The 24,364-nt window shown below is 41.1% G+C and overlaps 38 non-coding genes across 38 annotated transcripts; all 38 read left to right on the top strand.

Moving 5' to 3' along the window:
• Positions 1-819: 819 nt before the first annotated feature.
• trnav-cac (transfer RNA valine (anticodon CAC)) lies at positions 820-892 on the top strand. The gene has a single exon. It is a non-coding gene; the product is annotated as a tRNA-Val (tRNA).
• A 587-nt stretch (positions 893-1,479) lies between these two features.
• On the top strand, positions 1,480-1,552 carry trnav-aac (transfer RNA valine (anticodon AAC)). The gene has a single exon. It is a non-coding gene; the product is annotated as a tRNA-Val (tRNA).
• A 512-nt stretch (positions 1,553-2,064) lies between these two features.
• trnav-cac (transfer RNA valine (anticodon CAC)) lies at positions 2,065-2,137 on the top strand. Its single transcript has one exon. It is a non-coding gene; the product is annotated as a tRNA-Val (tRNA).
• A 588-nt stretch (positions 2,138-2,725) lies between these two features.
• trnav-aac (transfer RNA valine (anticodon AAC)) lies at positions 2,726-2,798 on the top strand. Its single transcript has one exon. It is a non-coding gene; the product is annotated as a tRNA-Val (tRNA).
• A 513-nt stretch (positions 2,799-3,311) lies between these two features.
• On the top strand, positions 3,312-3,384 carry trnav-cac (transfer RNA valine (anticodon CAC)). The gene has a single exon. It is a non-coding gene; the product is annotated as a tRNA-Val (tRNA).
• A 587-nt stretch (positions 3,385-3,971) lies between these two features.
• trnav-aac (transfer RNA valine (anticodon AAC)) lies at positions 3,972-4,044 on the top strand. The gene has a single exon. It is a non-coding gene; the product is annotated as a tRNA-Val (tRNA).
• Positions 4,045-4,556: 512 nt separating this feature from the next.
• Positions 4,557-4,629, top strand: trnav-cac (transfer RNA valine (anticodon CAC)). The gene has a single exon. It is a non-coding gene; the product is annotated as a tRNA-Val (tRNA).
• Positions 4,630-5,217: 588 nt separating this feature from the next.
• On the top strand, positions 5,218-5,290 carry trnav-aac (transfer RNA valine (anticodon AAC)). The gene has a single exon. It is a non-coding gene; the product is annotated as a tRNA-Val (tRNA).
• Positions 5,291-5,802: 512 nt separating this feature from the next.
• trnav-cac (transfer RNA valine (anticodon CAC)) lies at positions 5,803-5,875 on the top strand. The gene has a single exon. It is a non-coding gene; the product is annotated as a tRNA-Val (tRNA).
• A 588-nt stretch (positions 5,876-6,463) lies between these two features.
• trnav-aac (transfer RNA valine (anticodon AAC)) lies at positions 6,464-6,536 on the top strand. The gene has a single exon. It is a non-coding gene; the product is annotated as a tRNA-Val (tRNA).
• A 512-nt stretch (positions 6,537-7,048) lies between these two features.
• trnav-cac (transfer RNA valine (anticodon CAC)) lies at positions 7,049-7,121 on the top strand. The gene has a single exon. It is a non-coding gene; the product is annotated as a tRNA-Val (tRNA).
• A 587-nt stretch (positions 7,122-7,708) lies between these two features.
• Positions 7,709-7,781, top strand: trnav-aac (transfer RNA valine (anticodon AAC)). The gene has a single exon. It is a non-coding gene; the product is annotated as a tRNA-Val (tRNA).
• A 513-nt stretch (positions 7,782-8,294) lies between these two features.
• Positions 8,295-8,367, top strand: trnav-cac (transfer RNA valine (anticodon CAC)). Its single transcript has one exon. It is a non-coding gene; the product is annotated as a tRNA-Val (tRNA).
• A 588-nt stretch (positions 8,368-8,955) lies between these two features.
• On the top strand, positions 8,956-9,028 carry trnav-aac (transfer RNA valine (anticodon AAC)). The gene has a single exon. It is a non-coding gene; the product is annotated as a tRNA-Val (tRNA).
• Positions 9,029-9,540: 512 nt separating this feature from the next.
• Positions 9,541-9,613, top strand: trnav-cac (transfer RNA valine (anticodon CAC)). Its single transcript has one exon. It is a non-coding gene; the product is annotated as a tRNA-Val (tRNA).
• Positions 9,614-10,201: 588 nt separating this feature from the next.
• trnav-aac (transfer RNA valine (anticodon AAC)) lies at positions 10,202-10,274 on the top strand. The gene has a single exon. It is a non-coding gene; the product is annotated as a tRNA-Val (tRNA).
• A 512-nt stretch (positions 10,275-10,786) lies between these two features.
• Positions 10,787-10,859, top strand: trnav-cac (transfer RNA valine (anticodon CAC)). The gene has a single exon. It is a non-coding gene; the product is annotated as a tRNA-Val (tRNA).
• Positions 10,860-11,448: 589 nt separating this feature from the next.
• trnav-aac (transfer RNA valine (anticodon AAC)) lies at positions 11,449-11,521 on the top strand. The gene has a single exon. It is a non-coding gene; the product is annotated as a tRNA-Val (tRNA).
• Positions 11,522-12,034: 513 nt separating this feature from the next.
• trnav-cac (transfer RNA valine (anticodon CAC)) lies at positions 12,035-12,107 on the top strand. The gene has a single exon. It is a non-coding gene; the product is annotated as a tRNA-Val (tRNA).
• A 588-nt stretch (positions 12,108-12,695) lies between these two features.
• trnav-aac (transfer RNA valine (anticodon AAC)) lies at positions 12,696-12,768 on the top strand. The gene has a single exon. It is a non-coding gene; the product is annotated as a tRNA-Val (tRNA).
• Positions 12,769-13,280: 512 nt separating this feature from the next.
• On the top strand, positions 13,281-13,353 carry trnav-cac (transfer RNA valine (anticodon CAC)). Its single transcript has one exon. It is a non-coding gene; the product is annotated as a tRNA-Val (tRNA).
• Positions 13,354-13,941: 588 nt separating this feature from the next.
• trnav-aac (transfer RNA valine (anticodon AAC)) lies at positions 13,942-14,014 on the top strand. Its single transcript has one exon. It is a non-coding gene; the product is annotated as a tRNA-Val (tRNA).
• A 513-nt stretch (positions 14,015-14,527) lies between these two features.
• Positions 14,528-14,600, top strand: trnav-cac (transfer RNA valine (anticodon CAC)). The gene has a single exon. It is a non-coding gene; the product is annotated as a tRNA-Val (tRNA).
• A 588-nt stretch (positions 14,601-15,188) lies between these two features.
• On the top strand, positions 15,189-15,261 carry trnav-aac (transfer RNA valine (anticodon AAC)). Its single transcript has one exon. It is a non-coding gene; the product is annotated as a tRNA-Val (tRNA).
• Positions 15,262-15,773: 512 nt separating this feature from the next.
• Positions 15,774-15,846, top strand: trnav-cac (transfer RNA valine (anticodon CAC)). The gene has a single exon. It is a non-coding gene; the product is annotated as a tRNA-Val (tRNA).
• Positions 15,847-16,435: 589 nt separating this feature from the next.
• trnav-aac (transfer RNA valine (anticodon AAC)) lies at positions 16,436-16,508 on the top strand. The gene has a single exon. It is a non-coding gene; the product is annotated as a tRNA-Val (tRNA).
• A 513-nt stretch (positions 16,509-17,021) lies between these two features.
• trnav-cac (transfer RNA valine (anticodon CAC)) lies at positions 17,022-17,094 on the top strand. The gene has a single exon. It is a non-coding gene; the product is annotated as a tRNA-Val (tRNA).
• A 588-nt stretch (positions 17,095-17,682) lies between these two features.
• Positions 17,683-17,755, top strand: trnav-aac (transfer RNA valine (anticodon AAC)). Its single transcript has one exon. It is a non-coding gene; the product is annotated as a tRNA-Val (tRNA).
• Positions 17,756-18,268: 513 nt separating this feature from the next.
• Positions 18,269-18,341, top strand: trnav-cac (transfer RNA valine (anticodon CAC)). Its single transcript has one exon. It is a non-coding gene; the product is annotated as a tRNA-Val (tRNA).
• A 588-nt stretch (positions 18,342-18,929) lies between these two features.
• On the top strand, positions 18,930-19,002 carry trnav-aac (transfer RNA valine (anticodon AAC)). The gene has a single exon. It is a non-coding gene; the product is annotated as a tRNA-Val (tRNA).
• Positions 19,003-19,515: 513 nt separating this feature from the next.
• trnav-cac (transfer RNA valine (anticodon CAC)) lies at positions 19,516-19,588 on the top strand. Its single transcript has one exon. It is a non-coding gene; the product is annotated as a tRNA-Val (tRNA).
• A 588-nt stretch (positions 19,589-20,176) lies between these two features.
• trnav-aac (transfer RNA valine (anticodon AAC)) lies at positions 20,177-20,249 on the top strand. The gene has a single exon. It is a non-coding gene; the product is annotated as a tRNA-Val (tRNA).
• A 513-nt stretch (positions 20,250-20,762) lies between these two features.
• On the top strand, positions 20,763-20,835 carry trnav-cac (transfer RNA valine (anticodon CAC)). Its single transcript has one exon. It is a non-coding gene; the product is annotated as a tRNA-Val (tRNA).
• A 588-nt stretch (positions 20,836-21,423) lies between these two features.
• On the top strand, positions 21,424-21,496 carry trnav-aac (transfer RNA valine (anticodon AAC)). The gene has a single exon. It is a non-coding gene; the product is annotated as a tRNA-Val (tRNA).
• Positions 21,497-22,009: 513 nt separating this feature from the next.
• trnav-cac (transfer RNA valine (anticodon CAC)) lies at positions 22,010-22,082 on the top strand. The gene has a single exon. It is a non-coding gene; the product is annotated as a tRNA-Val (tRNA).
• A 587-nt stretch (positions 22,083-22,669) lies between these two features.
• Positions 22,670-22,742, top strand: trnav-aac (transfer RNA valine (anticodon AAC)). Its single transcript has one exon. It is a non-coding gene; the product is annotated as a tRNA-Val (tRNA).
• Positions 22,743-23,255: 513 nt separating this feature from the next.
• trnav-cac (transfer RNA valine (anticodon CAC)) lies at positions 23,256-23,328 on the top strand. The gene has a single exon. It is a non-coding gene; the product is annotated as a tRNA-Val (tRNA).
• A 589-nt stretch (positions 23,329-23,917) lies between these two features.
• trnav-aac (transfer RNA valine (anticodon AAC)) lies at positions 23,918-23,991 on the top strand. The gene has a single exon. It is a non-coding gene; the product is annotated as a tRNA-Val (tRNA).
• The last annotated feature ends 373 nt before the right edge of the window (positions 23,992-24,364 follow it).

Genomic DNA, 24,364 nt, shown 5'->3' with positions numbered 1-24,364 from the left:
TCTGCAGCATTGAAGGTACCCAAGAACACAGTGGCTTCCATCACTCTTAAATGGAAGAAGTTTGAACCACAAGCCTCTTCCAAGAGCCGGCGGCACACAATAATTCCCTCCGGCTTCTCAAGCCTTATTGCTTAATTAATGGACTAAGTAATTTCTGATTTCATTAGGTTCTGAGAGCGATAAATGTCCCACCCAGCCAAAGTCAGTCACACCCTTTGAATTCCTCTCATTAGGTTTCTGTAGTGTAGTGGTTTATCACAGTTCGCTTAACACGCGAAAGGTCCCCGGTTCGAGACCGGGCGGAAACATATTTAAAAAATTGGACAGTAAGCCTATTCACTTAGGACTCGTCCCAATTTCGGAATTCATTGCTTTTCCTTCGCACTTCTCAATATTTGCTATTCAGACATACCTTTTTTAGTCGCGTAACGCACTCTGCATGTGTGGCTAGCTTGGGCGCTCTGAATACATTCCTGCTACGTGTGGTCTGAGGTCCATAATGATTCAAATAGTTTACCATGCCAGGGTAAGCTGACAAGAAACACAGCCCTTATTTCAAGTGTTTTTAAAATCCCCCGTGGGGAATATGAATGGTGGAAAAACGATTGGAACCATTTTCCTGTTTGACCGCTAGTTTTTAATGGGTATTATGGCTCTTTCTGTGGTACTCAATTTGGGATATTATGTGAGGTAGACTTGTGGGCATTCCTAATATTTCCACGACTTCCTCTTTTTGTATTGTAGTTTCAGTAGTGTAGTGGTTATCACGTTCGCCTCACACGCGAAAGTCAGTCACACCCTTAGTTTTCCACACATTAGGTTTCCGTAGTGTAGTGGTTATCACGTTCGCCTCACACGCGAAAGGTCCCCGGTTCGAAACCGTGCGGAAACATTTTGTAATATTCAATATTTCCCAATGCCCAGAGGCTAGCATTTGGTTTGAAACAGTTGAGTTTGTCTAAACCTTGCAGTCTACCTAGATTATTTTCTGTCATTACAGCTGCTTGATGTGACCGCTAGTTTTTAATGGGTACTATACACAATACCCCATAATGACAAAGCGATAACATATAGTTTTTATTAATGAAAAAAATATTTAAAAAAAAACTTATTTACATACGTTTTCAGACCCTTTGCTATGAGGCTGGAAATTGAGCTCAGGTCCATCCTGTTTCCATTGATCATCCTTAGATATTTCTTTAACTTGATTGGAGTCCACCTGTGGTAAATTCAAATGATTGGTCATTTCTGCAGCATTGAAGGTACCCAAGAACACAGTGGCTTCCATCACTCTTAAATGGAAGAAGTTTTGAACCACCAAGCCTCTTCCAAGAGCCGGCGGCACACAATAATTCCCGGCTTCTCAAGCCTTATTGCTTAATTAATGGACTAAGTAATTTCTGATTTCATTAGGTTCTGAGAGCGATAAATGTCCCACCCAGCCAAAGTCAGTCACACCCTTTGAATTCCACTCATTAGGTTTCTGTAGTGTAGTGGTTATCACGTTCGCTTAACACGCGAAAGGTCCCCGGTTCGAGACCGGGCGGAAACATATTTTAAAAAATTGGACAGTAAGCCTATTCACTTAGGACTCGGTCCCAATTTCGGAATTCATGCTTTTCCTTCGCACTTCTCAATATTTGCTATTCAGACATACCTTTTTTAGTCGCGTAACGCACTCTGCATGTGTGGCTAGCTTGGGCGCTCTGAATACATTCCTGCTACGTGTGGTCTGAGGTCCATAATGATTCAAATAGTTTACCATGCCAGGGTAAGCTGACAAGAAACACAGCCCTTATTTCAAGTGTTTTTAAAATCCCCCGTGGGGAATATGAATGGTGGAAAAACGATTGGAACCATTTTCCTGTTTGACCGCTAGTTTTTAATGGGTATTATGGCTCTTTCTGTGGTACTCAATTTGGGATATTATGTGAGGTAGACTTGTGGGCATTCCTAATATTTCCACGACTTCCTCTTTTTGTATTGTAGTTTCAGTAGTGTAGTGGTTATCACGTTCGCCTCACACGCGAAAGTCAGTCACACCCTTAGTTTTCCACACATTAGGTTTCCGTAGTGTAGTGGTTATCACGTTCGCCTCACACGCGAAAGGTCCCCGGTTCGAAACCGTGCGGAAACATTTTGTAATATTCAATATTTCCCAATGCCCAGAGGCTAGCATTTGGTTTGAAACAGTTGAGTTTTGTCTAAACCTTGCAGTCTACCTAGATTATTTTCTGTCATTACAGCTGCTTGATGTGACCGCTAGTTTTTAATGGGTACTATACACAATACCCCATAATGACAAAGCGATAACATATAGTTTTTATTAATGAAAAAAATATTTAAAAAAAAACTTATTTACATACGTTTTCAGACCCTTTGCTATGAGGCTGGAAATTGAGCTCAGGTCCATCCTGTTTCCATTGATCATCCTTAGATATTTCTTTAACTTGATTGGAGTCCACCTGTGGTAAATTCAAATGATTGGTCATTTCTGCAGCATTGAAGGTACCCAAGAACACAGTGGCTTCCATCACTCTTAAATGGAAGAAGTTTTGAACCACCAAGCCTCTTCCAAGAGCCGGCGGCACACAATAATTCCCGGCTTCTCAAGCCTTATTGCTTAATTAATGGACTAAGTAATTTCTGATTTCATTAGGTTCTGAGAGCGATAAATGTCCCACCCAGCCAAAGTCAGTCACACCCTTTGAATTCCTCTCATTAGGTTTCTGTAGTGTAGTGGTTATCACGTTCGCTTAACACGCGAAAGGTCCCCGGTTCGAGACCGGGCGGAAACATATTTAAAAAAATTGGACAGTAAGCCTATTCACTTAGGACTCGGTCCCAATTTCGGAATTCATGCTTTTCCTTCGCACTTCTCAATATTTGCTATTCAGACATACCTTTTTTAGTCGCGTAACGCACTCTGCATGTGTGGCTAGCTTGGGCGCTCTGAATACATTCCTGCTACGTGTGGTCTGAGGTCCATAATGATTCAAATAGTTTACCATGCCAGGGTAAGCTGACAAGAAACACAGCCCTTATTTCAAGTGTTTTTAAAATCCCCCGTGGGGAATATGAATGGTGGAAAAACGATTGGAACCATTTTCCTGTTTGACCGCTAGTTTTTAATGGGTATTATGGCTCTTTCTGTGGTACTCAATTTGGGATATTATGTGAGGTAGACTTGTGGGCATTCCTAATATTTTCCACGACTTCCTCTTTTTGTATTGTAGTTTCAGTAGTGTAGTGGTTATCACGTTCGCCTCACACGCGAAAGTCAGTCACACCCTTAGTTTTCCACACATTAGGTTTCCGTAGTGTAGTGGTTATCACGTTCGCCTCACACGCGAAAGGTCCCCGGTTCGAAACCGTGCGGAAACATTTTGTAATATTCAATATTTCCCAATGCCCAGAGGCTAGCATTTGGTTTGAAACAGTTGAGTTTTGTCTAAACCTTGCAGTCTACCTAGATTATTTTCTGTCATTACAGCTGCTTGATGTGACCGCTAGTTTTTAATGGGTACTATACACAATACCCCATAATGACAAAGCGATAACATATAGTTTTTATTAATGAAAAAAATATTTAAAAAAAACTTATTTACATACGTTTTCAGACCCTTTGCTATGAGGCTGGAAATTGAGCTCAGGTCCATCCTGTTTCCATTGATCATCCTTAGATATTTCTTTAACTTGATTGGAGTCCACCTGTGGTAAATTCAAATGATTGGTCATTTCTGCAGCATTGAAGGTACCCAAGAACACAGTGGCTTCCATCACTCTTAAATGGAAGAAGTTTTGAACCACCAAGCCTCTTCCAAGAGCCGGCGGCACACAATAATTCCCGGCTTCTCAAGCCTTATTGCTTAATTAATGGACTAAGTAATTTCTGATTTCATTAGGTTCTGAGAGCGATAAATGTCCCACCCAGCCAAAGTCAGTCACACCCTTTGAATTCCTCTCATTAGGTTTCTGTAGTGTAGTGGTTATCACGTTCGCTTAACACGCGAAAGGTCCCCGGTTCGAGACCGGGCGGAAACATATTTAAAAAATTGGACAGTAAGCCTATTCACTTAGGACTCGGTCCCAATTTCGGAATTCATGCTTTTCCTTCGCACTTCTCAATATTTGCTATTCAGACATACCTTTTTTAGTCGCGTAACGCACTCTGCATGTGTGGCTAGCTTGGGCGCTCTGAATACATTCCTGCTACGTGTGGTCTGAGGTCCATAATGATTCAAATAGTTTACCATGCCAGGGTAAGCTGACAAGAAACACAGCCCTTATTTCAAGTGTTTTTAAAATCCCCCGTGGGGAATATGAATGGTGGAAAAACGATTGGAACCATTTTCCTGTTTGACCGCTAGTTTTTAATGGGTATTATGGCTCTTTCTGTGGTACTCAATTTGGGATATTATGTGAGGTAGACTTGTGGGCATTCCTAATATTTTCCACGACTTCCTCTTTTTGTATTGTAGTTTCAGTAGTGTAGTGGTTATCACGTTCGCCTCACACGCGAAAGTCAGTCACACCCTTAGTTTTCCACACATTAGGTTTCCGTAGTGTAGTGGTTATCACGTTCGCCTCACACGCGAAAGGTCCCCGGTTCGAAACCGTGCGGAAACATTTTGTAATATTCAATATTTCCCAATGCCCAGAGGCTAGCATTTGGTTTGAAACAGTTGAGTTTTGTCTAAACCTTGCAGTCTACCTAGATTATTTTCTGTCATTACAGCTGCTTGATGTGACCGCTAGTTTTTAATGGGTACTATACACAATACCCCATAATGACAAAGCGATAACATATAGTTTTTATTAATGAAAAAAATATTTAAAAAAAAACTTATTTACATACGTTTTCAGACCCTTTGCTATGAGGCTGGAAATTGAGCTCAGGTCCATCCTGTTTCCATTGATCATCCTTAGATATTTCTTTAACTTGATTGGAGTCCACCTGTGGTAAATTCAAATGATTGGTCATTTCTGCAGCATTGAAGGTACCCAAGAACACAGTGGCTTCCATCACTCTTAAATGGAAGAAGTTTTGAACCACCAAGCCTCTTCCAAGAGCCGGCGGCACACAATAATTCCCGGCTTCTCAAGCCTTATTGCTTAATTAATGGACTAAGTAATTTCTGATTTCATTAGGTTCTGAGAGCGATAAATGTCCCACCCAGCCAAAGTCAGTCACACCCTTTGAATTCCACTCATTAGGTTTCCGTAGTGTAGTGGTTATCACGTTCGCTTAACACGCGAAAGGTCCCCGGTTCGAGACAGGGCGGAAACATATTTAAAAAATTGGACAGTAAGCCTATTCACTTAGGACTCGGTCCCAATTTCGGAATTCATGCTTTTCCTTCGCACTTCTCAATATTTGCTATTCAGACATACCTTTTTTAGTCGCGTAACGCACTCTGCATGTGTGGCTAGCTTGGGCGCTCTGAATACATTCCTGCTACGTGTGGTCTGAGGTCCATAATGATTCAAATAGTTTACCATGCCAGGGTAAGCTGACAAGAAACACAGCCCTTATTTCAAGTGTTTTTAAAATCCCCCGTGGGGAATATGAATGGTGGAAAAACGATTGGAACCATTTTCCTGTTTGACCGCTAGTTTTTAATGGGTATTATGGCTCTTTCTGTGGTACTCAATTTGGGATATTATGTGAGGTAGACTTGTGGGCATTCCTAATATTTTCCACGACTTCCTCTTTTTGTATTGTAGTTTCAGTAGTGTAGTGGTTATCACGTTCGCCTCACACGCGAAAGTCAGTCACACCCTTAGTTTTCCACACATTAGGTTTCCGTAGTGTAGTGGTTATCACGTTCGCCTCACACGCGAAAGGTCCCCGGTTCGAAACCGTGCGGAAACATTTTGTAATATTCAATATTTCCCAATGCCCAGAGGCTAGCATTTGGTTTGAAACAGTTGAGTTTTGTCTAAACCTTGCAGTCTACCTAGATTATTTTCTGTCATTACAGCTGCTTGATGTGACCGCTAGTTTTTAATGGGTACTATACACAATACCCCATAATGACAAAGCGATAACATATAGTTTTTATTAATGAAAAAAATATTTAAAAAAAAACTTATTTACATACGTTTTCAGACCCTTTGCTATGAGGCTGGAAATTGAGCTCAGGTCCATCCTGTTTCCATTGATCATCCTTAGATATTTCTTTAACTTGATTGGAGTCCACCTGTGGTAAATTCAAATGATTGGTCATTTCTGCAGCATTGAAGGTACCCAAGAACACAGTGGCTTCCATCACTCTTAAATGGAAGAAGTTTTGAACCACCAAGCCTCTTCCAAGAGCCGGCGGCACACAATAATTCCCGGCTTCTCAAGCCTTATTGCTTAATTAATGGACTAAGTAATTTCTGATTTCATTAGGTTCTGAGAGCGATAAATGTCCCACCCAGCCAAAGTCAGTCACACCCTTTGAATTCCTCTCATTAGGTTTCTGTAGTGTAGTGGTTATCACGTTCGCTTAACACGCGAAAGGTCCCCGGTTCGAGACCGGGCGGAAACATATTTAAAAAATTGGACAGTAAGCCTATTCACTTAGGACTCGGTCCCAATTTCGGAATTCATGCTTTTCCTTCGCACTTCTCAATATTTGCTATTCAGACATACCTTTTTTAGTCGCGTAACGCACTCTGCATGTGTGGCTAGCTTGGGCGCTCTGAATACATTCCTGCTACGTGTGGTCTGAGGTCCATAATGATTCAAATAGTTTACCATGCCAGGGTAAGCTGACAAGAAACACAGCCCTTATTTCAAGTGTTTTTAAAATCCCCCGTGGGGAATATGAATGGTGGAAAAACGATTGGAACCATTTTCCTGTTTGACCGCTAGTTTTTAATGGGTATTATGGCTCTTTCTGTGGTACTCAATTTGGGATATTATGTGAGGTAGACTTGTGGGCATTCCTAATATTTTCCACGACTTCCTCTTTTTGTATTGTAGTTTCAGTAGTGTAGTGGTTATCACGTTCGCCTCACACGCGAAAGTCAGTCACACCCTTAGTTTTCCACACATTAGGTTTCCGTAGTGTAGTGGTTATCACGTTCGCCTCACACGCGAAAGGTCCCCGGTTCGAAACCGTGCGGAAACATTTTGTAATATTCAATATTTCCCAATGCCCAGAGGCTAGCATTTGGTTTGAAACAGTTGAGTTTTGTCTAAACCTTGCAGTCTACCTAGATTATTTTCTGTCATTACAGCTGCTTGATGTGACCGCTAGTTTTTAATGGGTACTATACACAATACCCCATAATGACAAAGCGATAACATATAGTTTTTATTAATGAAAAAAATATTTAAAAAAAACTTATTTACATACGTTTTCAGACCCTTTGCTATGAGGCTGGAAATTGAGCTCAGGTCCATCCTGTTTCCATTGATCATCCTTAGATATTTCTTTAACTTGATTGGAGTCCACCTGTGGTAAATTCAAATGATTGGTCATTTCTGCAGCATTGAAGGTACCCAAGAACACAGTGGCTTCCATCACTCTTAAATGGAAGAAGTTTTGAACCACCAAGCCTCTTCCAAGAGCCGGCGGCACACAATAATTCCCGGCTTCTCAAGCCTTATTGCTTAATTAATGGACTAAGTAATTTCTGATTTCATTAGGTTCTGAGAGCGATAAATGTCCCACCCAGCCAAAGTCAGTCACACCCTTTGAATTCCTCTCATTAGGTTTCTGTAGTGTAGTGGTTATCACGTTCGCTTAACACGCGAAAGGTCCCCGGTTCGAGACCGGGCGGAAACATATTTTAAAAAATTGGACAGTAAGCCTATTCACTTAGGACTCGGTCCCAATTTCGGAATTCATGCTTTTCCTTCGCACTTCTCAATATTTGCTATTCAGACATACCTTTTTTAGTCGCGTAACGCACTCTGCATGTGTGGCTAGCTTGGGCGCTCTGAATACATTCCTGCTACGTGTGGTCTGAGGTCCATAATGATTCAAATAGTTTACCATGCCAGGGTAAGCTGACAAGAAACACAGCCCTTATTTCAAGTGTTTTTAAAATCCCCCGTGGGGAATATGAATGGTGGAAAAACGATTGGAACCATTTTCCTGTTTGACCGCTAGTTTTTAATGGGTATTATGGCTCTTTCTGTGGTACTCAATTTGGGATATTATGTGAGGTAGACTTGTGGGCATTCCTAATATTTTCCACGACTTCCTCTTTTTGTATTGTAGTTTCAGTAGTGTAGTGGTTATCACGTTCGCCTCACACGCGAAAGTCAGTCACACCCTTAGTTTTCCACACATTAGGTTTCCGTAGTGTAGTGGTTATCACGTTCGCCTCACACGCGAAAGGTCCCCGGTTCGAAACCGTGCGGAAACATTTTGTAATATTCAATATTTCCCAATGCCCAGAGGCTAGCATTTGGTTTGAAACAGTTGAGTTTTGTCTAAACCTTGCAGTCTACCTAGATTATTTTCTGTCATTACAGCTGCTTGATGTGACCGCTAGTTTTTAATGGGTACTATACACAATACCCCATAATGACAAAGCGATAACATATAGTTTTTATTAATGAAAAAAATATTTAAAAAAAAACTTATTTACATACGTTTTCAGACCCTTTGCTATGAGGCTGGAAATTGAGCTCAGGTCCATCCTGTTTCCATTGATCATCCTTAGATATTTCTTTAACTTGATTGGAGTCCACCTGTGGTAAATTCAAATGATTGGTCATTTCTGCAGCATTGAAGGTACCCAAGAACACAGTGGCTTCCATCACTCTTAAATGGAAGAAGTTTTGAACCACCAAGCCTCTTCCAAGAGCCGGCGGCACACAATAATTCCCGGCTTCTCAAGCCTTATTGCTTAATTAATGGACTAAGTAATTTCTGATTTCATTAGGTTCTGAGAGCGATAAATGTCCCACCCAGCCAAAGTCAGTCACACCCTTTGAATTCCTCTCATTAGGTTTCTGTAGTGTAGTGGTTATCACGTTCGCTTAACACGCGAAAGGTCCCCGGTTCGAGACCGGGCGGAAACATATTTAAAAAATTGGACAGTAAGCCTATTCACTTAGGACTCGGTCCCAATTTCGGAATTCATGCTTTTCCTTCGCACTTCTCAATATTTGCTATTCAGACATACCTTTTTTAGTCGCGTAACGCACTCTGCATGTGTGGCTAGCTTGGGCGCTCTGAATACATTCCTGCTACGTGTGGTCTGAGGTCCATAATGATTCAAATAGTTTACCATGCCAGGGTAAGCTGACAAGAAACACAGCCCTTATTTCAAGTGTTTTTAAAATCCCCCGTGGGGAATATGAATGGTGGAAAAACGATTGGAACCATTTTCCTGTTTGACCGCTAGTTTTTAATGGGTATTATGGCTCTTTCTGTGGTACTCAATTTGGGATATTATGTGAGGTAGACTTGTGGGCATTCCTAATATTTTCCACGACTTCCTCTTTTTGTATTGTAGTTTCAGTAGTGTAGTGGTTATCACGTTCGCCTCACACGCGAAAGTCAGTCACACCCTTAGTTTTCCACACATTAGGTTTCCGTAGTGTAGTGGTTATCACGTTCGCCTCACACGCGAAAGGTCCCCGGTTCGAAACCGTGCGGAAACATTTTGTAATATTCAATATTTCCCAATGCCCAGAGGCTAGCATTTGGTTTGAAACAGTTGAGTTTTGTCTAAACCTTGCAGTCTACCTAGATTATTTTCTGTCATTACAGCTGCTTGATGTGACCGCTAGTTTTTAATGGGTACTATACACAATACCCCATAATGACAAAGCGATAACATATAGTTTTTATTAATGAAAAAAATATTTAAAAAAAAACTTATTTACATACGTTTTCAGACCCTTTGCTATGAGGCTGGAAATTGAGCTCAGGTCCATCCTGTTTCCATTGATCATCCTTAGATATTTCTTTAACTTGATTGGAGTCCACCTGTGGTAAATTCAAATGATTGGTCATTTCTGCAGCATTGAAGGTACCCAAGAACACAGTGGCTTCCATCACTCTTAAATGGAAGAAGTTTTGAACCACCAAGCCTCTTCCAAGAGCCGGCGGCACACAATAATTCCCGGCTTCTCAAGCCTTATTGCTTAATTAATGGACTAAGTAATTTCTGATTTCATTAGGTTCTGAGAGCGATAAATGTCCCACCCAGCCAAAGTCAGTCACACCCTTTGAATTCCTCTCATTAGGTTTCTGTAGTGTAGTGGTTATCACGTTCGCTTAACACGCGAAAGGTCCCCGGTTCGAGACCGGGCGGAAACATATTTAAAAAATTGGACAGTAAGCCTATTCACTTAGGACTCGGTCCCAATTTCGGAATTCATGCTTTTCCTTCGCACTTCTCAATATTTGCTATTCAGACATACCTTTTTTAGTCGCGTAACGCACTCTGCATGTGTGGCTAGCTTGGGCGCTCTGAATACATTCCTGCTACGTGTGGTCTGAGGTCCATAATGATTCAAATAGTTTACCATGCCAGGGTAAGCTGACAAGAAACACAGCCCTTATTTCAAGTGTTTTTAAAATCCCCCGTGGGGAATATGAATGGTGGAAAAACGATTGGAACCATTTTCCTGTTTGACCGCTAGTTTTTAATGGGTATTATGGCTCTTTCTGTGGTACTCAATTTGGGATATTATGTGAGGTAGACTTGTGGGCATTCCTAATATTTTCCACGACTTCCTCTTTTTGTATTGTAGTTTCAGTAGTGTAGTGGTTATCACGTTCGCCTCACACGCGAAAGTCAGTCACACCCTTAGTTTTCCACACATTAGGTTTCCGTAGTGTAGTGGTTATCACGTTCGCCTCACACGCGAAAGGTCCCCGGTTCGAAACCGTGCGGAAACATTTTGTAATATTCAATATTTCCCAATGCCCAGAGGCTAGCATTTGGTTTGAAACAGTTGAGTTTTGTCTAAACCTTGCAGTCTACCTAGATTATTTTCTGTCATTACAGCTGCTTGATGTGACCGCTAGTTTTTAATGGGTACTATACACAATACCCCATAATGACAAAGCGATAACATATAGTTTTTATTAATGAAAAAAATATTTAAAAAAAAACTTATTTACATACGTTTTCAGACCCTTTGCTATGAGGCTGGAAATTGAGCTCAGGTCCATCCTGTTTCCATTGATCATCCTTAGATATTTCTTTAACTTGATTGGAGTCCACCTGTGGTAAATTCAAATGATTGGTCATTTCTGCAGCATTGAAGGTACCCAAGAACACAGTGGCTTCCATCACTCTTAAATGGAAGAAGTTTTGAACCACCAAGCCTCTTCCAAGAGCCGGCGGCACACAATAATTCCCGGCTTCTCAAGCCTTATTGCTTAATTAATGGACTAAGTAATTTCTGATTTCATTAGGTTCTGAGAGCGATAAATGTCCCACCCAGCCAAAGTCAGTCACACCCTTTGAATTCCTACTCATTAGGTTTCTGTAGTGTAGTGGTTATCACGTTCGCTTAACACGCGAAAGGTCCCCGGTTCGAGACCGGGCGGAAACATATTTTAAAAAATTGGACAGTAAGCCTATTCACTTAGGACTCGGTCCCAATTTCGGAATTCATGCTTTTCCTTCGCACTTCTCAATATTTGCTATTCAGACATACCTTTTTTAGTCGCGTAACGCACTCTGCATGTGTGGCTAGCTTGGGCGCTCTGAATACATTCCTGCTACGTGTGGTCTGAGGTCCATAATGATTCAAATAGTTTACCATGCCAGGGTAAGCTGACAAGAAACACAGCCCTTATTTCAAGTGTTTTTAAAATCCCCCGTGGGGAATATGAATGGTGGAAAAACGATTGGAACCATTTTCCTGTTTGACCGCTAGTTTTTAATGGGTATTATGGCTCTTTCTGTGGTACTCAATTTGGGATATTATGTGAGGTAGACTTGTGGGCATTCCTAATATTTTCCACGACTTCCTCTTTTTGTATTGTAGTTTCAGTAGTGTAGTGGTTATCACGTTCGCCTCACACGCGAAAGTCAGTCACACCCTTAGTTTTCCACACATTAGGTTTCCGTAGTGTAGTGGTTATCACGTTCGCCTCACACGCGAAAGGTCCCCGGTTCGAAACCGTGCGGAAACATTTTGTAATATTCAATATTTCCCAATGCCCAGAGGCTAGCATTTGGTTTGAAACAGTTGAGTTTTGTCTAAACCTTGCAGTCTACCTAGATTATTTTCTGTCATTACAGCTGCTTGATGTGACCGCTAGTTTTTAATGGGTACTATACACAATACCCCATAATGACAAAGCGATAACATATAGTTTTTATTAATGAAAAAAATATTTAAAAAAAAACTTATTTACATACGTTTTCAGACCCTTTGCTATGAGGCTGGAAATTGAGCTCAGGTCCATCCTGTTTCCATTGATCATCCTTAGATATTTCTTTAACTTGATTGGAGTCCACCTGTGGTAAATTCAAATGATTGGTCATTTCTGCAGCATTGAAGGTACCCAAGAACACAGTGGCTTCCATCACTCTTAAATGGAAGAAGTTTTGAACCACCAAGCCTCTTCCAAGAGCCGGCGGCACACAATAATTCCCGGCTTCTCAAGCCTTATTGCTTAATTAATGGACTAAGTAATTTCTGATTTCATTAGGTTCTGAGAGCGATAAATGTCCCACCCAGCCAAAGTCAGTCACACCCTTTGAATTCCTCTCATTAGGTTTCTGTAGTGTAGTGGTTATCACGTTCGCTTAACACGCGAAAGGTCCCCGGTTCGAGACCGGGCGGAAACATATTTAAAAAATTGGACAGTAAGCCTATTCACTTAGGACTCGGTCCCAATTTCGGAATTCATGCTTTTCCTTCGCACTTCTCAATATTTGCTATTCAGACATACCTTTTTTAGTCGCGTAACGCACTCTGCATGTGTGGCTAGCTTGGGCGCTCTGAATACATTCCTGCTACGTGTGGTCTGAGGTCCATAATGATTCAAATAGTTTACCATGCCAGGGTAAGCTGACAAGAAACACAGCCCTTATTTCAAGTGTTTTTAAAATCCCCCGTGGGGAATATGAATGGTGGAAAAACGATTGGAACCATTTTCCTGTTTGACCGCTAGTTTTTAATGGGTATTATGGCTCTTTCTGTGGTACTCAATTTGGGATATTATGTGAGGTAGACTTGTGGGCATTCCTAATATTTTCCACGACTTCCTCTTTTTGTATTGTAGTTTCAGTAGTGTAGTGGTTATCACGTTCGCCTCACACGCGAAAGTCAGTCACACCCTTAGTTTTCCACACATTAGGTTTCCGTAGTGTAGTGGTTATCACGTTCGCCTCACACGCGAAAGGTCCCCGGTTCGAAACCGTGCGGAAACATTTTGTAATATTCAATATTTCCCAATGCCCAGAGGCTAGCATTTGGTTTGAAACAGTTGAGTTTTGTCTAAACCTTGCAGTCTACCTAGATTATTTTCTGTCATTACAGCTGCTTGATGTGACCGCTAGTTTTTAATGGGTACTATACACAATACCCCATAATGACAAAGCGATAACATATAGTTTTTATTAATGAAAAAAATATTTAAAAAAAAACTTATTTACATACGTTTTCAGACCCTTTGCTATGAGGCTGGAAATTGAGCTCAGGTCCATCCTGTTTCCATTGATCATCCTTAGATATTTCTTTAACTTGATTGGAGTCCACCTGTGGTAAATTCAAATGATTGGTCATTTCTGCAGCATTGAAGGTACCCAAGAACACAGTGGCTTCCATCACTCTTAAATGGAAGAAGTTTTGAACCACCAAGCCTCTTCCAAGAGCCGGCGGCACACAATAATTCCCGGCTTCTCAAGCCTTATTGCTTAATTAATGGACTAAGTAATTTCTGATTTCATTAGGTTCTGAGAGCGATAAATGTCCCACCCAGCCAAAGTCAGTCACACCCTTTGAATTCCTCTCATTAGGTTTCTGTAGTGTAGTGGTTATCACGTTCGCTTAACACGCGAAAGGTCCCCGGTTCGAGACCGGGCGGAAACATATTTTAAAAAATTGGACAGTAAGCCTATTCACTTAGGACTCGGTCCCAATTTCGGAATTCATGCTTTTCCTTCGCACTTCTCAATATTTGCTATTCAGACATACCTTTTTTAGTCGCGTAACGCACTCTGCATGTGTGGCTAGCTTGGGCGCTCTGAATACATTCCTGCTACGTGTGGTCTGAGGTCCATAATGATTCAAATAGTTTACCATGCCAGGGTAAGCTGACAAGAAACACAGCCCTTATTTCAAGTGTTTTTAAAATCCCCCGTGGGGAATATGAATGGTGGAAAAACGATTGGAACCATTTTCCTGTTTGACCGCTAGTTTTTAATGGGTATTATGGCTCTTTCTGTGGTACTCAATTTGGGATATTATGTGAGGTAGACTTGTGGGCATTCCTAATATTTTCCACGACTTCCTCTTTTTGTATTGTAGTTTCAGTAGTGTAGTGGTTATCACGTTCGCCTCACACGCGAAAGTCAGTCACACCCTTAGTTTTCCACACATTAGGTTTCCGTAGTGTAGTGGTTATCACGTTCGCCTCACACGCGAAAGGTCCCCGGTTCGAAACCGTGCGGAAACATTTTGTAATATTCAATATTTCCCAATGCCCAGAGGCTAGCATTTGGTTTGAAACAGTTGAGTTTTGTCTAAACCTTGCAGTCTACCTAGATTATTTTCTGTCATTACAGCTGCTTGATGTGACCGCTAGTTTTTAATGGGTACTATACACAATACCCCATAATGACAAAGCGATAACATATAGTTTTTATTAATGAAAAAAATATTTAAAAAAAAACTTATTTACATACGTTTTCAGACCCTTTGCTATGAGGCTGGAAATTGAGCTCAGGTCCATCCTGTTTCCATTGATCATCCTTAGATATTTCTTTAACTTGATTGGAGTCCACCTGTGGTAAATTCAAATGATTGGTCATTTCTGCAGCATTGAAGGTACCCAAGAACACAGTGGCTTCCATCACTCTTAAATGGAAGAAGTTTTGAACCACCAAGCCTCTTCCAAGAGCCGGCGGCACACAATAATTCCCGGCTTCTCAAGCCTTATTGCTTAATTAATGGACTAAGTAATTTCTGATTTCATTAGGTTCTGAGAGCGATAAATGTCCCACCCAGCCAAAGTCAGTCACACCCTTTGAATTCCACTCATTAGGTTTCTGTAGTGTAGTGGTTATCACGTTCGCTTAACACGCGAAAGGTCCCCGGTTCGAGACCGGGCGGAAACATATTTAAAAAATTGGACAGTAAGCCTATTCACTTAGGACTCGGTCCCAATTTCGGAATTCATGCTTTTCCTTCGCACTTCTCAATATTTGCTATTCAGACATACCTTTTTTAGTCGCGTAACGCACTCTGCATGTGTGGCTAGCTTGGGCGCTCTGAATACATTCCTGCTACGTGTGGTCTGAGGTCCATAATGATTCAAATAGTTTACCATGCCAGGGTAAGCTGACAAGAAACACAGCCCTTATTTCAAGTGTTTTTAAAATCCCCCGTGGGGAATATGAATGGTGGAAAAACGATTGGAACCATTTTCCTGTTTGACCGCTAGTTTTTAATGGGTATTATGGCTCTTTCTGTGGTACTCAATTTGGGATATTATGTGAGGTAGACTTGTGGGCATTCCTAATATTTTCCACGACTTCCTCTTTTTGTATTGTAGTTTCAGTAGTGTAGTGGTTATCACGTTCGCCTCACACGCGAAAGTCAGTCACACCCTTAGTTTTCCACACATTAGGTTTCCGTAGTGTAGTGGTTATCACGTTCGCCTCACACGCGAAAGGTCCCCGGTTCGAAACCGTGCGGAAACATTTTGTAATATTCAATATTTCCCAATGCCCAGAGGCTAGCATTTGGTTTGAAACAGTTGAGTTTTGTCTAAACCTTGCAGTCTACCTAGATTATTTTCTGTCATTACAGCTGCTTGATGTGACCGCTAGTTTTTAATGGGTACTATACACAATACCCCATAATGACAAAGCGATAACATATAGTTTTTATTAATGAAAAAAATATTTAAAAAAAAACTTATTTACATACGTTTTCAGACCCTTTGCTATGAGGCTGGAAATTGAGCTCAGGTCCATCCTGTTTCCATTGATCATCCTTAGATATTTCTTTAACTTGATTGGAGTCCACCTGTGGTAAATTCAAATGATTGGTCATTTCTGCAGCATTGAAGGTACCCAAGAACACAGTGGCTTCCATCACTCTTAAATGGAAGAAGTTTTGAACCACCAAGCCTCTTCCAAGAGCCGGCGGCACACAATAATTCCCGGCTTCTCAAGCCTTATTGCTTAATTAATGGACTAAGTAATTTCTGATTTCATTAGGTTCTGAGAGCGATAAATGTCCCACCCAGCCAAAGTCAGTCACACCCTTTGAATTCCTACTCATTAGGTTTCTGTAGTGTAGTGGTTATCACGTTCGCTTAACACGCGAAAGGTCCCCGGTTCGAGACCGGGCGGAAACATATTTTAAAAAATTGGACAGTAAGCCTATTCACTTAGGACTCGGTCCCAATTTCGGAATTCATGCTTTTCCTTCGCACTTCTCAATATTTGCTATTCAGACATACCTTTTTTAGTCGCGTAACGCACTCTGCATGTGTGGCTAGCTTGGGCGCTCTGAATACATTCCTGCTACGTGTGGTCTGAGGTCCATAATGATTCAAATAGTTTACCATGCCAGGGTAAGCTGACAAGAAACACAGCCCTTATTTCAAGTGTTTTTAAAATCCCCCGTGGGGAATATGAATGGTGGAAAAACGATTGGAACCATTTTCCTGTTTGACCGCTAGTTTTTAATGGGTATTATGGCTCTTTCTGTGGTACTCAATTTGGGATATTATGTGAGGTAGACTTGTGGGCATTCCTAATATTTTCCACGACTTCCTCTTTTTGTATTGTAGTTTCAGTAGTGTAGTGGTTATCACGTTCGCCTCACACGCGAAAGTCAGTCACACCCTTAGTTTTCCACACATTAGGTTTCCGTAGTGTAGTGGTTATCACGTTCGCCTCACACGCGAAAGGTCCCCGGTTCGAAACCGTGCGGAAACATTTTGTAATATTCAATATTTCCCAATGCCCAGAGGCTAGCATTTGGTTTGAAACAGTTGAGTTTTGTCTAAACCTTGCAGTCTACCTAGATTATTTTCTGTCATTACAGCTGCTTGATGTGACCGCTAGTTTTTAATGGGTACTATACACAATACCCCATAATGACAAAGCGATAACATATAGTTTTTATTAATGAAAAAAATATTTAAAAAAAAACTTATTTACATACGTTTTCAGACCCTTTGCTATGAGGCTGGAAATTGAGCTCAGGTCCATCCTGTTTCCATTGATCATCCTTAGATATTTCTTTAACTTGATTGGAGTCCACCTGTGGTAAATTCAAATGATTGGTCATTTCTGCAGCATTGAAGGTACCCAAGAACACAGTGGCTTCCATCACTCTTAAATGGAAGAAGTTTTGAACCACCAAGCCTCTTCCAAGAGCCGGCGGCACACAATAATTCCCGGCTTCTCAAGCCTTATTGCTTAATTAATGGACTAAGTAATTTCTGATTTCATTAGGTTCTGAGAGCGATAAATGTCCCACCCAGCCAAAGTCAGTCACACCCTTTGAATTCCTCTCATTAGGTTTCTGTAGTGTAGTGGTTATCACGTTCGCTTAACACGCGAAAGGTCCCCGGTTCGAGACCGGGCGGAAACATATTTTAAAAAATTGGACAGTAAGCCTATTCACTTAGGACTCGGTCCCAATTTCGGAATTCATGCTTTTCCTTCGCACTTCTCAATATTTGCTATTCAGACATACCTTTTTTAGTCGCGTAACGCACTCTGCATGTGTGGCTAGCTTGGGCGCTCTGAATACATTCCTGCTACGTGTGGTCTGAGGTCCATAATGATTCAAATAGTTTACCATGCCAGGGTAAGCTGACAAGAAACACAGCCCTTATTTCAAGTGTTTTTAAAATCCCCCGTGGGGAATATGAATGGTGGAAAAACGATTGGAACCATTTTCCTGTTTGACCGCTAGTTTTTAATGGGTATTATGGCTCTTTCTGTGGTACTCAATTTGGGATATTATGTGAGGTAGACTTGTGGGCATTCCTAATATTTTCCACGACTTCCTCTTTTTGTATTGTAGTTTCAGTAGTGTAGTGGTTATCACGTTCGCCTCACACGCGAAAGTCAGTCACACCCTTAGTTTTCCACACATTAGGTTTCCGTAGTGTAGTGGTTATCACGTTCGCCTCACACGCGAAAGGTCCCCGGTTCGAAACCGTGCGGAAACATTTTGTAATATTCAATATTTCCCAATGCCCAGAGGCTAGCATTTGGTTTGAAACAGTTGAGTTTTGTCTAAACCTTGCAGTCTACCTAGATTATTTTCTGTCATTACAGCTGCTTGATGTGACCGCTAGTTTTTAATGGGTACTATACACAATACCCCATAATGACAAAGCGATAACATATAGTTTTTATTAATGAAAAAAATATTTAAAAAAAAACTTATTTACATACGTTTTCAGACCCTTTGCTATGAGGCTGGAAATTGAGCTCAGGTCCATCCTGTTTCCATTGATCATCCTTAGATATTTCTTTAACTTGATTGGAGTCCACCTGTGGTAAATTCAAATGATTGGTCATTTCTGCAGCATTGAAGGTACCCAAGAACACAGTGGCTTCCATCACTCTTAAATGGAAGAAGTTTTGAACCACCAAGCCTCTTCCAAGAGCCGGCGGCACACAATAATTCCCGGCTTCTCAAGCCTTATTGCTTAATTAATGGACTAAGTAATTTCTGATTTCATTAGGTTCTGAGAGCGATAAATGTCCCACCCAGCCAAAGTCAGTCACACCCTTTGAATTCCTCTCATTAGGTTTCTGTAGTGTAGTGGTTATCACGTTCGCTTAACACGCGAAAGGTCCCCGGTTCGAGACCGGGCGGAAACATATTTTAAAAAATTGGACAGTAAGCCTATTCACTTAGGACTCGGTCCCAATTTCGGAATTCATGCTTTTCCTTCGCACTTCTCAATATTTGCTATTCAGACATACCTTTTTTAGTCGCGTAACGCACTCTGCATGTGTGGCTAGCTTGGGCGCTCTGAATACATTCCTGCTACGTGTGGTCTGAGGTCCATAATGATTCAAATAGTTTACCATGCCAGGGTAAGCTGACAAGAAACACAGCCCTTATTTCAAGTGTTTTTAAAATCCCCCGTGGGGAATATGAATGGTGGAAAAACGATTGGAACCATTTTCCTGTTTGACCGCTAGTTTTTAATGGGTATTATGGCTCTTTCTGTGGTACTCAATTTGGGATATTATGTGAGGTAGACTTGTGGGCATTCCTAATATTTTCCACGACTTCCTCTTTTTGTATTGTAGTTTCAGTAGTGTAGTGGTTATCACGTTCGCCTCACACGCGAAAGTCAGTCACACCCTTAGTTTTCCACACATTAGGTTTCCGTAGTGTAGTGGTTATCACGTTCGCCTCACACGCGAAAGGTCCCCGGTTCGAAACCGTGCGGAAACATTTTGTAATATTCAATATTTCCCAATGCCCAGAGGCTAGCATTTGGTTTGAAACAGTTGAGTTTTGTCTAAACCTTGCAGTCTACCTAGATTATTTTCTGTCATTACAGCTGCTTGATGTGACCGCTAGTTTTTAATGGGTACTATACACAATACCCCATAATGACAAAGCGATAACATATAGTTTTTATTAATGAAAAAAATATTTAAAAAAAAACTTATTTACATACGTTTTCAGACCCTTTGCTATGAGGCTGGAAATTGAGCTCAGGTCCATCCTGTTTCCATTGATCATCCTTAGATATTTCTTTAACTTGATTGGAGTCCACCTGTGGTAAATTCAAATGATTGGTCATTTCTGCAGCATTGAAGGTACCCAAGAACACAGTGGCTTCCATCACTCTTAAATGGAAGAAGTTTTGAACCACCAAGCCTCTTCCAAGAGCCGGCGGCACACAATAATTCCCGGCTTCTCAAGCCTTATTGCTTAATTAATGGACTAAGTAATTTCTGATTTCATTAGGTTCTGAGAGCGATAAATGTCCCACCCAGCCAAAGTCAGTCACACCCTTTGAATTCCACTCATTAGGTTTCTGTAGTGTAGTGGTTATCACGTTCGCTTAACACGCGAAAGGTCCCCGGTTCGAGACCGGGCGGAAACATATTTTAAAAAATTGGACAGTAAGCCTATTCACTTAGGACTCGGTCCCAATTTCGGAATTCATGCTTTTCCTTCGCACTTCTCAATATTTGCTATTCAGACATACCTTTTTTAGTCGCGTAACGCACTCTGCATGTGTGGCTAGCTTGGGCGCTCTGAATACATTCCTGCTACGTGTGGTCTGAGGTCCATAATGATTCAAATAGTTTACCATGCCAGGGTAAGCTGACAAGAAACACAGCCCTTATTTCAAGTGTTTTTAAAATCCCCCGTGGGGAATATGAATGGTGGAAAAACGATTGGAACCATTTTCCTGTTTGACCGCTAGTTTTTAATGGGTATTATGGCTCTTTCTGTGGTACTCAATTTGGGATATTATGTGAGGTAGACTTGTGGGCATTCCTAATATTTTCCACGACTTCCTCTTTTTGTATTGTAGTTTCAGTAGTGTAGTGGTTATCACGTTCGCCTCACACGCGAAAGTCAGTCACACCCTTAGTTTTCCACACATTAGGTTTCCGTAGTGTAGTGGTTATCACGTTCGCCTCACACGCGAAAGGTCCCCGGTTCGAAACCGTGCGGAAACATTTTGTAATATTCAATATTTCCCAATGCCCAGAGGCTAGCATTTGGTTTGAAACAGTTGAGTTTTGTCTAAACCTTGCAGTCTACCTAGATTATTTTCTGTCATTACAGCTGCTTGATGTGACCGCTAGTTTTTAATGGGTACTATACACAATACCCCATAATGACAAAGCGATAACATATAGTTTTTATTAATGAAAAAAATATTTAAAAAAAAACTTATTTACATACGTTTTCAGACCCTTTGCTATGAGGCTGGAAATTGAGCTCAGGTCCATCCTGTTTCCATTGATCATCCTTAGATATTTCTTTAACTTGATTGGAGTCCACCTGTGGTAAATTCAAATGATTGGTCATTTCTGCAGCATTGAAGGTACCCAAGAACACAGTGGCTTCCATCACTCTTAAATGGAAGAAGTTTTGAACCACCAAGCCTCTTCCAAGAGCCGGCGGCACACAATAATTCCCGGCTTCTCAAGCCTTATTGCTTAATTAATGGACTAAGTAATTTCTGATTTCATTAGGTTCTGAGAGCGATAAATGTCCCACCCAGCCAAAGTCAGTCACACCCTTTGAATTCCTCTCATTAGGTTTCTGTAGTGTAGTGGTTATCACGTTCGCTTAACACGCGAAAGGTCCCCGGTTCGAGACCGGGCGGAAACATATTTTAAAAAATTGGACAGTAAGCCTATTCACTTAGGACTCGGTCCCAATTTCGGAATTCATGCTTTTCCTTCGCACTTCTCAATATTTGCTATTCAGACATACCTTTTTTAGTCGCGTAACGCACTCTGCATGTGTGGCTAGCTTGGGCGCTCTGAATACATTCCTGCTACGTGTGGTCTGAGGTCCATAATGATTCAAATAGTTTACCATGCCAGGGTAAGCTGACAAGAAACACAGCCCTTATTTCAAGTGTTTTTAAAATCCCCCGTGGGGAATATGAATGGTGGAAAAACGATTGGAACCATTTTCCTGTTTGACCGCTAGTTTTTAATGGGTATTATGGCTCTTTCTGTGGTACTCAATTTGGGATATTATGTGAGGTAGACTTGTGGGCATTCCTAATATTTTCCACGACTTCCTCTTTTTGTATTGTAGTTTCAGTAGTGTAGTGGTTATCACGTTCGCCTCACACGCGAAAGTCAGTCACACCCTTAGTTTTCCACACATTAGGTTTCCGTAGTGTAGTGGTTATCACGTTCGCCTCACACGCGAAAGGTCCCCGGTTCGAAACCGTGCGGAAACATTTTGTAATATTCAATATTTCCCAATGCCCAGAGGCTAGCATTTGGTTTGAAACAGTTGAGTTTTGTCTAAACCTTGCAGTCTACCTAGATTATTTTCTGTCATTACAGCTGCTTGATGTGACCGCTAGTTTTTAATGGGTACTATACACAATACCCCATAATGACAAAGCGATAACATATAGTTTTTATTAATGAAAAAAATATTTAAAAAAAACTTATTTACATACGTTTTCAGACCCTTTGCTATGAGGCTGGAAATTGAGCTCAGGTCCATCCTGTTTCCATTGATCATCCTTAGATATTTCTTTAACTTGATTGGAGTCCACCTGTGGTAAATTCAAATGATTGGTCATTTCTGCAGCATTGAAGGTACCCAAGAACACAGTGGCTTCCATCACTCTTAAATGGAAGAAGTTTTGAACCACCAAGCCTCTTCCAAGAGCCGGCGGCACACAATAATTCCCGGCTTCTCAAGCCTTATTGCTTAATTAATGGACTAAGTAATTTCTGATTTCATTAGGTTCTGAGAGCGATAAATGTCCCACCCAGCCAAAGTCAGTCACACCCTTTGAATTCCACTCATTAGGTTTCTGTAGTGTAGTGGTTATCACGTTCGCTTAACACGCGAAAGGTCCCCGGTTCGAGACCGGGCGGAAACATATTTTAAAAAATTGGACAGTAAGCCTATTCACTTAGGACTCGGTCCCAATTTCGGAATTCATGCTTTTCCTTCGCACTTCTCAATATTTGCTATTCAGACATACCTTTTTTAGTCGCGTAACGCACTCTGCATGTGTGGCTAGCTTGGGCGCTCTGAATACATTCCTGCTACGTGTGGTCTGAGGTCCATAATGATTCAAATAGTTTACCATGCCAGGGTAAGCTGACAAGAAACACAGCCCTTATTTCAAGTGTTTTTAAAATCCCCCGTGGGGAATATGAATGGTGGAAAAACGATTGGAACCATTTTCCTGTTTGACCGCTAGTTTTTAATGGGTATTATGGCTCTTTCTGTGGTACTCAATTTGGGATATTATGTGAGGTAGACTTGTGGGCATTCCTAATATTTTCCACGACTTCCTCTTTTTGTATTGTAGTTTCAGTAGTGTAGTGGTTATCACGTTCGCCTCACACGCGAAAGTCAGTCACACCCTTAGTTTTCCACACATTAGGTTTCCGTAGTGTAGTGGTTATCACGTTCGCCTCACACGCGAAAGGTCCCCGGTTCGAAACCGTGCGGAAACATTTTGTAATATTCAATATTTCCCAATGCCCAGAGGCTAGCATTTGGTTTGAAACAGTTGAGTTTTGTCTAAACCTTGCAGTCTACCTAGATTATTTTCTGTCATTACAGCTGCTTGATGTGACCGCTAGTTGTTAATGGGTACTATACACAATACCCCATAATGACAAAGCGATAACATATAGTTTTTATTAATGAAAAAAATATTTAAAAAAAAACGTATTTACATACGTTTTCAGACCCTTTGCTATGAGGCTGGAAATTGAGCTCAGGTCCATCCTGTTTCCATTGATCATCCTTAGATATTTCTTTAACTTGATTGGAGTCCACCTGTGGTAAATTCAAATGATTGGTCATTTCTGCAGCATTGAAGGTACCCAAGAACACAGTGGCTTCCATCACTCTTAAATGGAAGAAGTTTTGAACCACCAAGCCTCTTCCAAGAGCCGGCGGCACACAATAATTCCCGGCTTCTCAAGCCTTATTGCTTAATTAATGGACTAAGTAATTTCTGATTTCATTAGGTTCTGAGAGCGATAAATGTCCCACCCAGCCAAAGTCAGTCACACCCTTTGAATTCCTACTCATTAGGTTTCCTGTAGTGTAGTGGTTATCACGTTCGCTTAACACGCGAAAGGTCCCCGGTTCGAGACCGGGCGGAAACATATTTAAAAAAATTGGACAGTAAGCCTATTCACTTAGGACTCGGTCCCAATTTCGGAATTCATGCTTTTCCTTCGCACTTCTCAATATTTGCTATTCAGACATACCTTTTTTAGTCGCGTAACGCACTCTGCATGTGTGGCTAGCTTGGGCGCTCTGAATACATTCCTGCTACGTGTGGTCTGAGGTCCATAATGATTCAAATAGTTTACCATGCCAGGGTAAGCTGACAAGAAACACAGCCCTTATTTCAAGTGTTTTTAAAATCCCCCGTGGGGAATATGAATGGTGGAAAAACGATTGGAACCATTTTCCTGTTTGACCGCTAGTTTTTAATGGGTATTATGGCTCTTTCTGTGGTACTCAATTTGGGAT

This window comes from Oncorhynchus kisutch, unplaced genomic scaffold, assembly GCF_002021735.2.
Source record: "Oncorhynchus kisutch isolate 150728-3 unplaced genomic scaffold, Okis_V2 scaffold1932, whole genome shotgun sequence".
In the NCBI taxonomy this organism is placed as follows: domain Eukaryota; kingdom Metazoa; phylum Chordata; class Actinopteri; order Salmoniformes; family Salmonidae; genus Oncorhynchus; species Oncorhynchus kisutch.
This window is presented reverse-complemented; position numbering and strand designations above follow the sequence as displayed.